Genomic DNA, 15,287 nt, shown 5'->3' with positions numbered 1-15,287 from the left:
AAATGGCAAAAACCCTTTGCCGAAAGGAGTATTTTCAGGGGCCTGGTGGGGGGACTTCTGGTTACAAAGGTGGGGGCTAGGGGGTGGGACTTCCGGCCCCAAGATGGTGACCAGGGTGCGAGGCACCTGTGAAGAGGTAGGGTTACCCATGTAGCCCTTGACAGTGCTTCCCTCACTACACACACACACACACACACACACACACACACTCAATCATTCTCCTTCCTTCATTGCTGTTTCTATCTCTCTCTCCCCATCCTTCGTTGCAAGGACATACACACTGTCTCTCCCTCCCTCATTGTGCGCGCACACATGCCCATACACATATACATGCACACACATTGTGTGCCTCTCTCACTACACACACACACACCACCCCCACCTTCTGCTCCTGGCCCCAGGATACTGGCATGGCCCTATGGCCAGGCAATTCAGCCAGCGCCATGTAGTGCTGGAGAAGCCTGCCATGAAAGCTGCGACAGGCAGAGACTTCCAGTTCGGGGTGCAGGGGTGGGAGGGGGTGGGGATGCGGGGCCAGGCTGGCTTTGCTGGTGAGTCCTGGCTTCCCCTGGGTCTTACTGCCCCTGGCTCCTGTCATCTTTGACAGGCAGCAAGAAGCAGATAACTATTAATCTTCTAAACGTTTTAGGGGCCCTGCAGGTCAGATAGAATGGCCTGGTGGGCTGGATCTGGCCTGCGGGTCGTATTTTGCCTGCCCCGATATAAGAGATGGTAGAGACTGGAGCACCAAATACCTGATGGTGTGGTTTGCTGTCAACCTTTTTTTGGGTATCTTTTCTTTTCTCCCACCATCTTTTCTTTTTTGCTTACCAAGGCATGGCAGGTAAGCAAAAAAAAGGGGCAATAGTGAGTTGATTGGCATCCGCTCACAAAGGCATTAATCATTTTGAGCAAACTTATCTCACTATGGAGGTGGATAGATGAGAGAGACAAAGGGAAAGAGGATCCACTCCTTCCTCCTAGAACTGCTTGCCATGTCTGCATTCAAATATGCAGAACTTGAACTGGCCTCTTCAGTCATCTCTGGACTCACCAGTGACTTCCCTATTTATTGGAAGACTCTCATCTTTGTATTGAGAGACTGCTATGCTTGAGTTAACTATTAATCTGGTTAACATGTCAAGTTCTTCAGAACTGACTATCATTACAAAAATAAGACCACTTTTCAACTGTTTTCCTTTTGTGTTGGCACCCATATTTTGAAGAGGCAGAATGAAGTGCTGTTTGAGCCCTTTTTAGTTGTCATTCACATTTCCAGAAAGTGTCAGCTTTTGCTACTTCATTCTTCCCACAGGTTTTTTTTTTTTTCCTTTTTATTCCTAGTACTAGATAGCATTCTGATTGCTCACTGGTAGCAAGAGATGTGTCTCATGGTGACTGGTTTCATCTAACCTCTGTGTGTGTGTGTGTGTGTGTGTGTGTGTGTGTGTACACACACACACACACACATATATATATATATAAGCTTCACAGTCTCTAGCTGAGAAGGTTAGCTTTGACAAGTACAGCCCTTGCACCACCCAGTGTGGAAGAGGAAATGTAACTGTACTGTCTAAAAGACTTGGATCCGAATCCTTGGCACTTAAACCGGTCACCATCTCCATCTTTAATATGTGGGTAACGCCTACGGAGATGATAAATTCTGGCAAGCCACTGTCTACTATGGTGCGAGAAACCGGAAGAACTGAATTCTGACACCTGTAGTCTCCTAGATCATGCTTCTATACTAAAAATGAAGATGGCTGAAGTGTGCTGTATTTAACGTAATTTGGGTGTGGCCATCAGGCCTGCACAGTGAATTGGAAGTGTTATCTTTCCAAGTTCACAATTGTTTTTTAATTATCCTACTACTGAAGCTGAACAGAAAGTCATTCAGGTCACACTATACAACATAGCTTTTAAGTTTTATGAGCCATGTTGTATAGCAAAACAGGGTGTGCAGCCACCTTTCACAAAGCAGCTAGCTATCCATCAGCTCAATGTTGCTTTTACTGGTGATACTCCTGACTTGGTACATGTGCTTTTGCAAGACTGCCATTTAAGTTTGATATTTACTACTATTTTTAGCGCTGAACTCAACAAAAAACTCTTATTAACGTGAATCTATGCTGAATTTCAGGCAGATGGTGACACTAGTTTCTCCTGATGTGCATACTCTGTGTCTTTCCAAACAGTGCTAAAACTGCCCGTGAAAACAAGAGGAAACCCTGAGAGGATCTACTCTCTGTTCTCTTATCATTCTGCTACTGGAAAAAAGGACAAGGTTGTGCTGGAAGCTCTTGATGAAGGCTCAAAACATTTATGTTCAGTTCCCAGTGACCTACCTCTACCTTATTGCATGACCTTGAAAAAAATCACCACAGGTTAGACTCTATTCCACCTATTAGCCACCTAAGGAGACTTAGATATCTAAGTGTGATTTGGCTCCACTCTGCTCAGGCCTCCAGAAAATCTATTTATCTATCTACTTTTGTAGCACACCATGGATTTCCTTTAAGATGAAGTCTCAAAAAAAACAGGGAGGAGGAGGATATGCCTACCTTTTCATTAATGGTTTTTCAGGGACCCAAGCTGGGTGGAACAGAATTCCATCTAAGTCCATTTACATGCAAATAGGTGGAATAGACTCTTGCCCCTAATTTCTTCAGTTTCCCTATCTCTAATATGAGGCTCATAATACTTTCTCCTACCTGTTGTTTGTTTAGTTTATGCATATTTTAAGCTCTTCAATGCAGTTCTGTACTCCATGTTTGTAAAACACCTAGTGTAATCATGCATTGTTCTTGTTTTATGCCTCCAGGCATAACCTTAGCCATGCTCCGTATGTGTAACTGTTGTAGAAATTTTTATAACAAGAAATGAGAAACAAATGCTCACAGCATTATAGCAACTATCTTCTTTTCTAAACTTCCCATACAAATGCAGATTTCTCAGTATCTTAGTGAAATTCTTTGACAGTGAAATTTCTTCAGCAGCCTGAGTATTAATATTCTACCAGCTGGGAGGAGGAAGAAAAAAAGACTCATTTCAATATTTGCGTTCCTGTCCTCTGCCTCTCAGTTGAAGGCTAATAGCTAAGTAGTAACTATTTATATCAGGTTAGTTTCTAGAGCCCCCAGCTGAGATCCGGCCTATTGTACTAGGCACTGTACATACTCATAATAAGTGACGGTACCTGCCCCACAGGTTAGAACATAAATAGACAAGACAGAGAAAGGATAAGCCAGGGCTGAGGAGCAGGAAGAATTGGGGAAGAGAGATGTAGCGGTGAAGAGCATTAAATGAATGTGTCACTGGGAGTATTGCCTGCTGTTTAAAACTAGAAAAAGGATAAGGTAATTGCATAAAGAATGCTGCACTGATCAGGGGGTGTAAGCCAGGGGGAGTGTGTGCATGGGGGTGGAGAAAGACTGTTTCAGACAAATCAGTAAATACAGAGTGCAGCAGGATCCTGACCTTTTACTGTAACCAGTGTCAGCTGCAAGTTGTAACCTCATGCCATTAATTATAACCTAACATACCTCTGGAGTGTTTCTGGTGTGTTTCTCCTGTTGGCATTAGAATTTCCTCTTGTCTTCCTCTCCCTCCTGCTCCACTCCAGTCCCTACCCCCAGCCACAGGATCAGGTTTCACACTGCACTTTGAGATTAAATAAAAAAAACCCTCTCCCTGCAAGGGAAGCAGTCATTTGTACCTCTGTATTTTGTAGTGAAATGTAGTGAAGGGGCCTCATCTGGAACTCCCAACGGGAGCCACCTTTAGCAGGGGGTAGTGTCTTTGAATACATGTTTTATGCCTTGACGTACTCTGTGGTGGTGTAGTTTTGCAGAAAGGCTTTTTTAATTCCTATACATTGTACAAAATGAAGAACAGTCTTAGTAGTTCTTCAGTAATTTGAATCACATATCTCAATCAGTAATGGATCAAATGATTTGGATACAAGAAGAACCAACCTGCATGTTCATCCTTCTTTGGAATCAAATCCAGGAATTTCTCAGTTTGGGATCATCAGAGATATGCCTAGACCAAACCACAAATTATAAATAATACCACTTTTTAGAGGCATTGTAGATCTGGAGCTGAACTTTGGGGCTTGGACTCATCTCTAGTTTGGGGTCTTGTATTGTCATTTTGATTTGCTGAAGATGTTAAGGGACTTTTAGTACAGTTAGACAAGACCTTTTAAAAGCAGACTATTTTGTGGCACCTGTAAGAGCAAATCAGCAGCAGGTATATTTTTGCTTTCATCTATTCCTATGATCCATAGCATTTCTGGGAAATTGGTAGGAATTGTCTTTTATTGGGAGTACTTAGGGACAAATTTTAAGAGCATAGCAGTAGATAAGCATTCACTTCTGTGCTAAATATTTGGTCTTCCAATTAAACTTTTATATGCACCGTTTGGTTAACAGAAATAGGATGTGTGTAAGTCTGTTCTACATCCTGCTGAGAGGGAGAGGAATTTTGATTTTAATGAATTTAACTACTGTGTATTTGCCAACATCCTCTCACAAATAGTAGTATGATGAAAATTAACATAAATGCAGACACAAATTATTAGAAACATATTCCTTACCATTTTATCATTAAACTGTAACAAACCCCACTGTGTAGGAGACCATGCTATACACTATGCTATCATGTTTCCATTAGCATTCCTATTGTCTTCAACACGATGCCAAATTATAAGAGAATAGAGAATAATGGGAGCATCTGTTTCTTTGCAGTATCTGCACCATGCTAATTTATTGCTGTTGCAGGATTGGGCCTCAGGGGTGGCCCTGACCCTCTCTGGTGGCCTTGTAATTCCTGTCTTGTTCTGACTTCCTAGGTACACTCCCTCTTTTACCCTCTCACCTGTCATGCCTCACTGGGAGAAAGGGTCCCAGAGCAAGCTTCCAAATATTAGGTGGGCCCTCTTGGCTCATCCATACCTCAGGGCACTAATCATCTTAATGGCTAATTTCACGGTCTCTGACTTTCCCTACAGCCGTGCCTATGCCTTGCAGGTGTTACCAATCATCATGTAAGTATGTACTTTGCCCCAAAACAACCAGGCCACTTCAGGCCTCTGCTCCCTTGTCAGGACCCCAGCCTCTGCCCCTCTGCTCTGGCTGGGGCCTTCTTAGCCTGAACCTACTGTTCTGGGTTTGGCTTCTTAGGTTCCAGCCTAAGTCTCGCCTTGCTAGGCTCTGGCTTAGCTTCTCTTGGGCCTTGTGTCCCTGGCTCTGGTTTTTGCCCCTCCTGGGCCCTGGGTCCCCTAGCTATTGTCTAGGCTGTAAATTTCTGCCTGCCAGCACCATAAGCTCAGCCCCTGACAAGGCTCAAAATAGCTATATGCCCACTGGGCACTGCTGGGACCTCCACCTCTCCGTTAGTCTCAATCCAGTTCACTAGTATAAATAATTACAAAAGCATTACCTGTAACTCAAAGCTCTAAGCATGTTGGTGGCATGGCAAAGCATTTCACATCTGGGGCCAAGTTTCTTATAAGTTCTCAACCCCTTACTCTCAGTGCCTGTAGTCACAGGATCTTAATCCATGACTGGGGTTACAGCTATCTCAGGACAGAGCTCCTTCTCTAGGAGCCTGCCCAGTCAGACTGACCTCCTGGTTTAGCCTTTGAGCTTATATCTCTCTCTAGGCCCACCCTCATCAGCCCTGTCTCTGATTGGGCTTGCTGGCTGGCTAGCCTGCCATGGTAGCCTATTTTTGCTGGCCAGTTTATTTCCCTATTAGGGCTTGTCTCAGCTGCCTGTAGCTCTGGGGTTTCTGCTGCTTATGGCTCTTCAACTGTTCCCATGGTAAGTTACTCCCCAGAACAGTCACTATTTGTGTAGCTACAAGTCTGCCTGATGGTTGCTGCCTGGTCTGTTAGCAACTAGTTCAAATAATAGCTACTTGCGTGCCTGGAGCCAGCTCAGATTACTGCAGCTTCTCAAAGTAATAGGAGCCCTCTGGCTCCCTATTACAATTGCACTCAGCCTGAGTAAGTTTTTCAGAATATTGTTACTGAGTCCAAGTTTTCAGAGGTTTATACCAAGGATTTGGAACGCTTCAGTTTAAAGGGAACATGGTGCGAAATCTTTTAGCCCTTATTTTTAACAGAAGTGTTGAGTGTCTATTTGCTGTATTGATTACATGTGGAATTATGGGAGATCAGATGTGGAGAAAACCCATCCCAAACTATCTCAGATTGGGCCCCTTAAAACTAGAGAAATTAGTGGCCACTTTTGAAACTGTTCAGTTAATTAAGATAAAAATAACTCCCAAATGCAGAGATGTCAGGATCGTTTCAACAATGCTGTAGTGATGGGCTTAGAAACTTAGTAATAATTTTTTTTTCTTCTACGAGATTGTTTGTTCTTAGGAATCAAAACTAAGTCCATCAGCAAGTTTTCACAGCTAATTTTTCATCAGAAAATGAGAAACATGGAAGTAAAAGCAGAAACAAATAAAAAATAGAACTATATTCTGTGAAACTGTCTGAGACAGATTCAGGGGAATCTGAATCAGATAATCTAAAATGTGGTTTGTTGCTGAACTGGACTGTTTTGTTCAACCATTTGGTCCAGGGTTCCTTTTAATGCACAACAGTAACTCTCTTATTTCATATAAAATCCTCCTCTGACTCCAGAAGAAGTAGTAGATGGGTCATCTGGGAAACCTAACCAGTCGAAAGGGCCAACATGCAGTTGTCTTCTGGGAATAGGAATAGATTTGGTATGGCAACTGGTGGCACCTCCATTTTGTGCTGCCTGCTGACATTTAGTAAGGCAACATATAGATATCCTTTTGGGTCCCTTTCTGGTTCAGTTAAATATGTGGGGTTGGGGTAGGGATGTTTTGAATGGCAGAATTTCAGATGGGAAGGAAATCATGTGGTAGCCAAACATTGGCAACTTGGCAATTACCATAGGAACCTTCCCCCCACCCCTACCTCCACCCCCCTCAACCCACACCCTGCACAAAACTGACATGGTGCTGCCTCATACAAGTCTTACTTGAAGAATTAAAATAGCCTGTTGTTGTTAATGTTTCTAGGGATACAAATTTCTTTTCCATGCTCTAAACTCAAGCTAAAAGTAACAGCAGACAATGATGTAAGTGTTCATTTTAGGTAGATTGGAGTCCCTCCTGACCACCTCAAATAATTTCCTGTTCTGGGCTTTAAAAAAAAATCTGAAACTTTCTGCCTACATTTGAAACACTGTATCCAAACACTTACTGAAAAGACATATTTACAAAAAGGTTACACCTGCTGTTTAGATATGCCTTTTATACCTACCTACTGTAAAGATGACATCTGTATATTAGGGCTAGTTGTGAATATCATCCTAAAGAACTGGTTTCAGTCCTTGTTACTGTATATGGTAACATTATTCTAGGGCTACTCCATTTTTTACTCATTTTTACTTCCCGATGCCTAACAAACCAAACGCTGTACTTTTACATATATACCCTTGAGACTTAGTGCATCGTAAATAAACAGGTTCTATTTACATAGGGCTGTATTGAGAGAGAAATCCTGTATACACATTCACATTCACTGGGTTGTGTAATCTTTTTCCAAGCCAACAATACAAAATCAGATTTGTTTTCATTGCTAAACATTTTGCTGCTGTTGATCCCTGGCTCTGAACTAGTGCACAGCTTTGCAGATTGTTAAGGAGAAATTTTCAGATGCAAATACATTTTTATAACCCCCCAAAACGAAACAAAACAAAACAAAACAAAAAACCAACAACTGCTGACATGTCTTAAGAAGCCACCAAAACAATAAGCTGAAAAGAGTTTGCTGCTGCTGTAGATCTGGCTTGCAAAGAATTCACTGCCATCAGCTTCTAGTTTCAGGGAAGTTTGAAAAACCGCTTGCTTCTTGCTTTGCTGCTGTAGAAGTGGAAACAGGAATGCTGAAGCTAATTGGGCTTCTTGCTGTGCTTATCTGTATGTCATTTTCTGGAAGGCCCTTCCACATCTCATTTTGCTGTAGTGTAGTTAAGCTGTTTGGATTCTGGAAACACCCAGAAATTTTCTGGACAGGTTTGGAATGTACTATATACTGCATTGTACATTGCCAGCAAGCTGATATTGATGGAAGTAGGCATAGCTCTCACATAGGTCCTTTATTATATTTAAATAAAAATAAATATGAAGAAGTATGAGTGAATGGCTGAAGTCACTAAGCCCAAACCTACTAAATCTAAAAGAAAAGCAAGGATATTACCAGCCATTTAGGCTAAGACCCAAGATTTTACTTTCCTTTTTCCATGCTACAATATGTGCACATTTATTAATCTGTTTATATTGAAGTGCTTTTACTGTGTTCTTAATAATTTCACTTTAAGTACTTTTTTTAAGGACACTATTAGGAAGATATATAGTCTTCTGGCTACAAACCAGGCTTTAGACTATCAATTAATACTAACTGCAATTGATCAAGCTGGTTAAACCACTAAGCATTCAAACAAGTGAAATCCAAATTGATTCACTTCCAAAGGAATACCTGAACCAGACGTTCCTCAGCATTCTGTGTACTCACTCAGTAGCAAACCTGCTAGAGGTGGTCAACATTTTTAAGGTGGAACAGTCTTCCTTGTGAAAATGCTATTTATGAAGTTCAAACATTTCTTGGGGATAGGTTAGTTTCAATAGAGATTTTCATGAAACTTGCCAAAAATGAATTGCTTAGGGTTTCGTGTGAGGTATCTTAATGCATGAGCTGAAATCTGCACATGGGAATCTAGGCTTAATTTCCATTTATTGAATCTGTCCATGGTAACTAATTCCTACTTCTTTTATGTTAAAAATATATGCCATGCTGACCAGCATGGTAGCCCTCTTAACTACACCAGTGGCCTGAGTCATTTTATATATGACTACATTTGCATGTATACAATATGTCCCATTCTTGTTTCATGTTAACTTTAGTTTTTACATTGTATTACAGTTCTATAACATAACGATTCAACAGTTTAGAAAGTAATCTTTCATATTTTTGAATTAAGATTTTTAGAATGTTCTTCTACCTTAAATTTTAAAAAAATCTGATTTGGAATGGAAATGATTATTGAAGTGTTAAGATTTTCTGTGGAATGGAAATTCTGCTTTCTAATCTGCTCTCCTGCAAATGCAGGAGCTAAAACAGGCCAGCTGGCATACCTTCACTTTCAGATGATCTAGTTTTTACAGTGAATGGCTTGGATCAGTCACAAGCCTAAGTGTTGCTTTGCTTCCTCATGTGATCTTACAGCTACAGAATTTTCCCCCCTCTGAAATCTGTTGAATTCTTTGGAAGATTTAACTGGAATGAGCCCAATTTCGATGTCCAAGCGTACCAAGTAAATTACAGCTGTTCTTGGAAAGTAAATTTTGATGAACACACACACCCACCCATCAAAATTTATAATACATAATATAATATATTACCCAGAGATCATCTACACAGAAGCAACAAAAGATTTCATTTTACTGAAGGAAGTCCCCAGATTTTCAGGTGAGGTTATATCCAGATAGAAAGAGAGGTATGGTCTCAAAATGGCTCACCTCTTTCTCTCTCTCAATTTATGAACTTTGTGGTTTCTTGAAATAGTTTTGTTATTGTTATCATGCCAGGTTTAGTAAAATGCTTTTGTTATAGACTTTTCAAACCCCATACAGTCCTGACCCTCATGTTCAATGGGCTCTCAATCAACATATACACATGTAATGAAGCAGCAGACACCAGCAGGGTTGATTCAGGGATAATGTACTGGTACGCATTCACTCCCATTTGATTCCTGCTCACCCAAAGTTTAAAACCAACTGCCTGGCAGTGGCAGCAGCATTTCTAGTCAGACAGTGCTGAGGGAGTCATTTGATTTCATTGCTTCTTATAATCTACCTGAGCAATTCTGAACGCTTCATTGCACAAGTGTTAATGACACTCCTGCCTTTTTAATGGTCATGATATTCCACCAATCAAGTCAATTTTGGTCCTGAAATTCTGCTGTCTGTTCCTGGTAATGAAGCTCTTATTTCAAAACTCTGCAAATTGTTCTTCACTCATTCCAATGGAGTTATATTTGTTTTTCCTTCATTCTTAAACTAGCTAATATAGCCTGAGGCCCCTAGCATATTAGTAAAGCTTCTAGTTCATTTTCAACTGTGTAAAATTTCATTTCATATGTGATAATACACCTCACCATCTTCACCCCCCTCCCTTTTCAAAATGTTAGATCCACCCACGGACACTGGGGTGAAAATCCATTCAAATAACCTTGGTACAAAGTCTTAGAGTCTATCTACATGTTCAGTTAGCAGGAATGATTGTCACACAGGGCTTAGCACCTGAGTCAGCTTTGTCTGAATTGAAGCATTCCTGCAGCAGTTGTCTACCCTCTACAGCATTTCTTCAGTGTTTTTGTACTTCCTCATGTGTATCTGGGGGCATAACCCATAGTTCTTTGTGCTGAAATTAAGTATGATTCTTTCGGAGTGAGTTTGAGTTTTGTCAGTTTTGGTGACCCTTTCTGTCCTTGACAAGGAAAATGTAGAAGGAGAAACTGTGAAAGGAAAGGAAAGGAAACTATGTGGGAAAAAAATCTCAGTTTTTTGGTCTTACTAGTACATCCAGGAGCAGTTACAAGACAACTTCTATTTCCAGCGCTGTTTGGTCTGGTCTGGATATCTTCAAGACTATACCCCTATAGGGGATATTGATCTTGGAGCTTAGACTTGGGTTTTAACTCAAGTCATGTTAAGGTCTAGGGACAGGTCCAGCGGGTAGGTGTATGGAAGAGTCTAAGAAGAAGCTCTACACTGAACTAGGGCAAAAAATTTGAATTACCTTTTCTTATTCCAGTATGATTTTAGTTTTGTTATAGCTATGATGGCCTGGGGAGAAGCAAATTTGTCTGTAATAACTGATTTAATAATATATTGTATGATATTACATCTTATGATATGATATTACATTTTCTATAGAGATATCTAAGATATCTGATCACATCTTAGACATCTCTCTATATAAGATGTAATACTGTGTGTGTATAAATAATATATCACCAACCCTATTTCAGTAATATTTTAGTAATGTCTTCTTTGCCAGACTTGAGAAAGGGCACCTGGTGCCTGAAAACGTGTCTGACATTTCATTGACTTTATCACTGAAACAGTAAAAGATATTACCAAACAAACCTTGCTTCTCTCCCTTATTCTGAACACATTTCTTGTTCAGAGTTTAAAGAAATTTCTTCTGTGATTTTTTTTTTTTCTTTATGTTTGTCTCATGATATAGCTAACATTCTTTTGGAAACTTTATTTCTTGCCATGTAGCTTTGTTATTGATCATGGGTCCTCTGCTCTAAGCTTTTGCCTTCAGGTAAGAGTTGGACCACAAATTTGTTAGCTCTCTTCCCAGATGCACAGCTCCTAAAATCTGTGTATGAGTTTATTTTATCTTAAACCTTCCTTGGCTAAATTAAATGGATCAGTTCTCATTTGTCTGCTTTCTTTTAAACTAAGAATTGCTTGTCAGTATAATTAGCCCCAATTAAAAGGCTGGTTCAGCCTTTACAGTCCTCCTTTTTGTTTCCTTCCTTCTCTCTTTCTTGTAGCCATAAGAAAATAAGAATTGTCATTTACTGGGTAAAATCATAGGTCCATCTTGCCAGTCTCTTGTATCACACAGTGGCAGAGAGTGGATGTTGAAAGGAAATGTGAACTGGGTATGACTAGGGTTTTTTTCCGCTGTTCCTCTCTTACTTGCAGCCTCCAGCATTTAAGGTCTAGGAAGTTCTAATTCAGAGACTGTTCCCCTAATTCCCATGCTCAGTAGCTACTGATGCCTCTTTCCTCCAAGAATTTGTACAATCTAAACTGTCAGCTTCCACAATATCTAGTGGCAATGAGTTTCACACTTTAATTACACAATGGGCGCATCTACATGAGATACTTCCTATACAGTAGCTGAATAATAAAGCAGAGCCGCACATCACAGTACCAAGGGTGCTAATACAGTACTGTCCAGTATTATTAGGCTACTGTGCAATAGTGTCACTAAAAAGGCTTTTCCCAGTGTTACCACGCAGTAACTTCAGTTTCTGTACATTTATTTAGTACTTGATTATACAATAAGATAGAAATGTCTTGGAAGACCCCCACTAATAAAGAGAAGTGATTATACAAGTACAAAATAAATGCACAGTAACCACTGCACAGTAGTGTTTCATGTAGAGAGCCCATTGTGTGAAAAAGAACATAATTTTGTTTGTTTTAAACTTACTACCTACTAGTTTCATTTTATGACCCCTAGTATGAGAGACAGTAAACCATAAATCCCTACTTACTTTCTCTTTTCCATTTAGTATTTTGTAAACCCTTACCATGCATCTCTTTTCTAAACTGAATAGGCCTATCCTCTTTAATCTCTCCTCAGGTGGAAGCCTTACAATACCCCTAATCATCCTTGTTGTCTTGACCATGGATTTATAAGGGGGCACAGTGATTTCATAGATTTCATAGACATTAGGGCTGAAAGGGACCTTGTAAGATCATCAGGTCCAGCCCCATTAAAATAGCCCAGAGTAGGTGCTTGTGCCGCCTCTGGAGGGAGTCTATTCCAGGGGGCTTGGACAGGAATGAAGTTTTATCTTATGTCCAGTCTAAAATGGTCTTGGAGGAGTTTATGACCTTTGGAACTTGTTATCCATTTGAGCGCTTTGGTGAACAAATCCTGATGCACACCCCTTATATACTTATAAGCTTCCACCAGGTCACTCCTGAGCCTCTGCTTCTCCAGACTGAAGAATCCCATAGCTCACAGCCTTTCTTCATAAGGCCTGTTCTCTTGCCCCCTGATTTCATAGATTTCATAGACATTAGGGCTGGAAGGAACCTTGGAAGATCATCGAGTCCAGCCCCCAATCATGCGTGTGGCTCTCCTCTGGACTCTTTCAAGCTTTTCCATGTCCTTCTTGAATTGTGGAGCCCAGAATGGGATGCAGTACTCCAGCTGCGGCCTCACAAAGGCTGAGTACAGCAGAAGGATGACATCCTGGGTCTTGCTCAAGACACATCCATAGATGCAAGCCAGAGTTTTGTCTGTTTTGCCAGCTGCAGTATCACATTGGTGGTCATATTCATCTGGTGGTCAATCATAACCCCCAAGTCTTTTTCAGACATGGTGCTAGCAAGTGTAGCATTGCCAAGCCTGTAAGTGTGATGCGGGTTCTTATTCCTGAGGTGAGGCACCTTGCATTTCTTCATATTGAATGCCATCAGGTTTTTATCTGCTCACCTTGCAATCCTATCAAGGTCGGCCTTGATCACCAGCCTATCCTCAAGTGTGGAGACTCTTTCTCAATGTTTGTTATCATCAGCGAACTTCGAACTTGGCCAGTCTACTTTTGACTCCAGTGTCCAGATCATTTATGAAGACATTAAAGTGTACAGGTCTGAGAACAGAGCCTTGGGGGAGACCACTAGTCACCGAGTGCCATGTTGTTTCAGTTCCACCAACTACCATTTTCTCGGTCTGACCTCAGAGCCAGTTCCCAAGCCATCCGACTGTGGAGTATTCGAGGCCACAGTTGCCCAATCCCTCAGAATGCTGCCTTCTATTAGCCTATCAAGAATGGTTTCTTTGATATTTTTTTCCAAAATCTTCCCAGGGATGGAGGTCAAACTGATTGTCCTGTAACAGCAGACAATGATGCTTCTTTCCTCCCTTTCTTGAAGATAGGGACCACATTGGCCGTCTTCCAATATTCAGGTACTTTGCCCGAGTGCCACGAGTTCTCGAATAACCTTGCCAGTGTCTGTGCTATGTCTGACAGTTCCTTTAGCAGTCTTGGGTGCAACCTATCTGGACCAGCTGATTTATGGGTGTCCAGTGTCTCAAGATGCTCCCTCATAAGATCCACACCAATATATTCATCTTCACCCCAGTCATCCTGCATCATGTTAGGTGGGGTGGTCCCTTTGGGCTGGTGAAAAACCGACGCAAAGTAATCATTAAGCAGACTGGCTTTTTTCTGGGTGTTGGTATTCAGCTGGTTTAGCAGGGCTCCAACGTAGCCCTTGTTTTTCTTTTGACTCCCCACATATCTGAAGAAGGACTTTCTTTGTCCTCGATTCATGTAGCCAGATGGAGTTCAGTTGCAACTGTGGCTTTTCTAGTTCACTCCCTGCAGGTGCGGACCAGTGCAGCATACTCTTCCTTAGTGGTGTTTCTTATCTTCCATCCATTATATATCTATCTTTTTAGACGTAAGAGGTCCATGATTTCTCTGTTGAGCCAAGGGGGTTGTTGAGCCCTTTTACCATCTTTTGTATGGGTGTGGATGGATTCCCCTTGTGCTTCTAGGATCGCTTCCTTAAGGAGCAACCACCCATCATGAACTCCCCTCCCTGTGAAATCATGGCCTCTCAGGGCCTCAAGAATAAGCCTACTGAGCTTGAGTGATACTTTCTGTTTTGTTTACAGCTCCGTTCTTAATAAACCCTAGCATTTTTTTTACTTTTTTGATGCCTGCTGAGCTGATGTTTTTTAGCGATCTGCCCCAGTGACTCCCAGATCTCTCTCCTGTGTGGTAACAGTTAATGTAGAGCCCATAGTGTAGGCATAATTGCAGAGCCCTTTCAGTTTGGATTTGGCTTTCCCAATATTAGTTTTACTATCTACTGGGAAGCTTCCAGTGATGGTGGCTCTTACGGTAGTGTTAACCTTACTGCTTTTTTCCCTCTCTTTTCAGCGTGGATGTAGTTGTACTGCAGTTACTACAGCTACTATTCAAACTGTAGTGCAGCAGTTTGGGTACCTGTAGCAGTATAGCCACAACAGCACAGAGCTCAGTGTGGGCTCAGTCATCCTCCTATAATTACTTCTGTAACTGCACTGTAGACATACCTTGGGGTACGTGACCTAGCCTGGAGGAGGGATTTTGTCTGTCTTTTCTAGGTCTCACAGAAAGGAAATGTTTCTGGAACAAACTTTTATTGCTTAGTCTGTGCCAGTGCATCATATTAAGAAACACACTGGCATACAAGCTGGTTTATAACTGGGGCCATGATTTCCCTCTCTCCCAAACATAGTGTTATATAGATTTTGAAAATGTACTTAGAATTATAAAAGATAGAGACATGGGTGTTCTTTCAGAAAGTTAATGATAGAAGATAAGAAGGCAACACAGATTGGGAAGCTCACAGATGTTTATTTGGAATGGCCAATATATGTACCTTTCTATCCCGCAAGTGTTTAGGTATTTGAGTAATATGGGTTAGAG

General features: G+C 41.2%; 1 long non-coding RNA gene across 1 annotated transcript in view; it reads right to left on the bottom strand.

Annotated features, from left to right (window-relative positions):
• Positions 1-3,582, bottom strand: part of LOC149868492 (uncharacterized) — a 31,570-nt gene extending 27,988 nt beyond the window's left edge. Inside the window, exon 1 of the long non-coding RNA XR_016440993.1 lies at positions 3,543-3,582. This is a non-coding gene — a long non-coding RNA (uncharacterized LOC149868492). The remainder of the gene's footprint in view (positions 1-3,542) is intronic.
• Between the last annotated feature and the right edge of the window lie 11,705 nt (positions 3,583-15,287).

Source organism: Crocodylus siamensis, chromosome 3, assembly GCF_052110815.1.
Source record: "Crocodylus siamensis isolate JL-2025a chromosome 3, ASM5211081v1, whole genome shotgun sequence".
NCBI classification, from domain to species: domain Eukaryota; kingdom Metazoa; phylum Chordata; order Crocodylia; family Crocodylidae; genus Crocodylus; species Crocodylus siamensis.
Note: the sequence above shows the minus strand (reverse complement) of the source record. Positions and strands in the feature narration are given on the sequence as shown.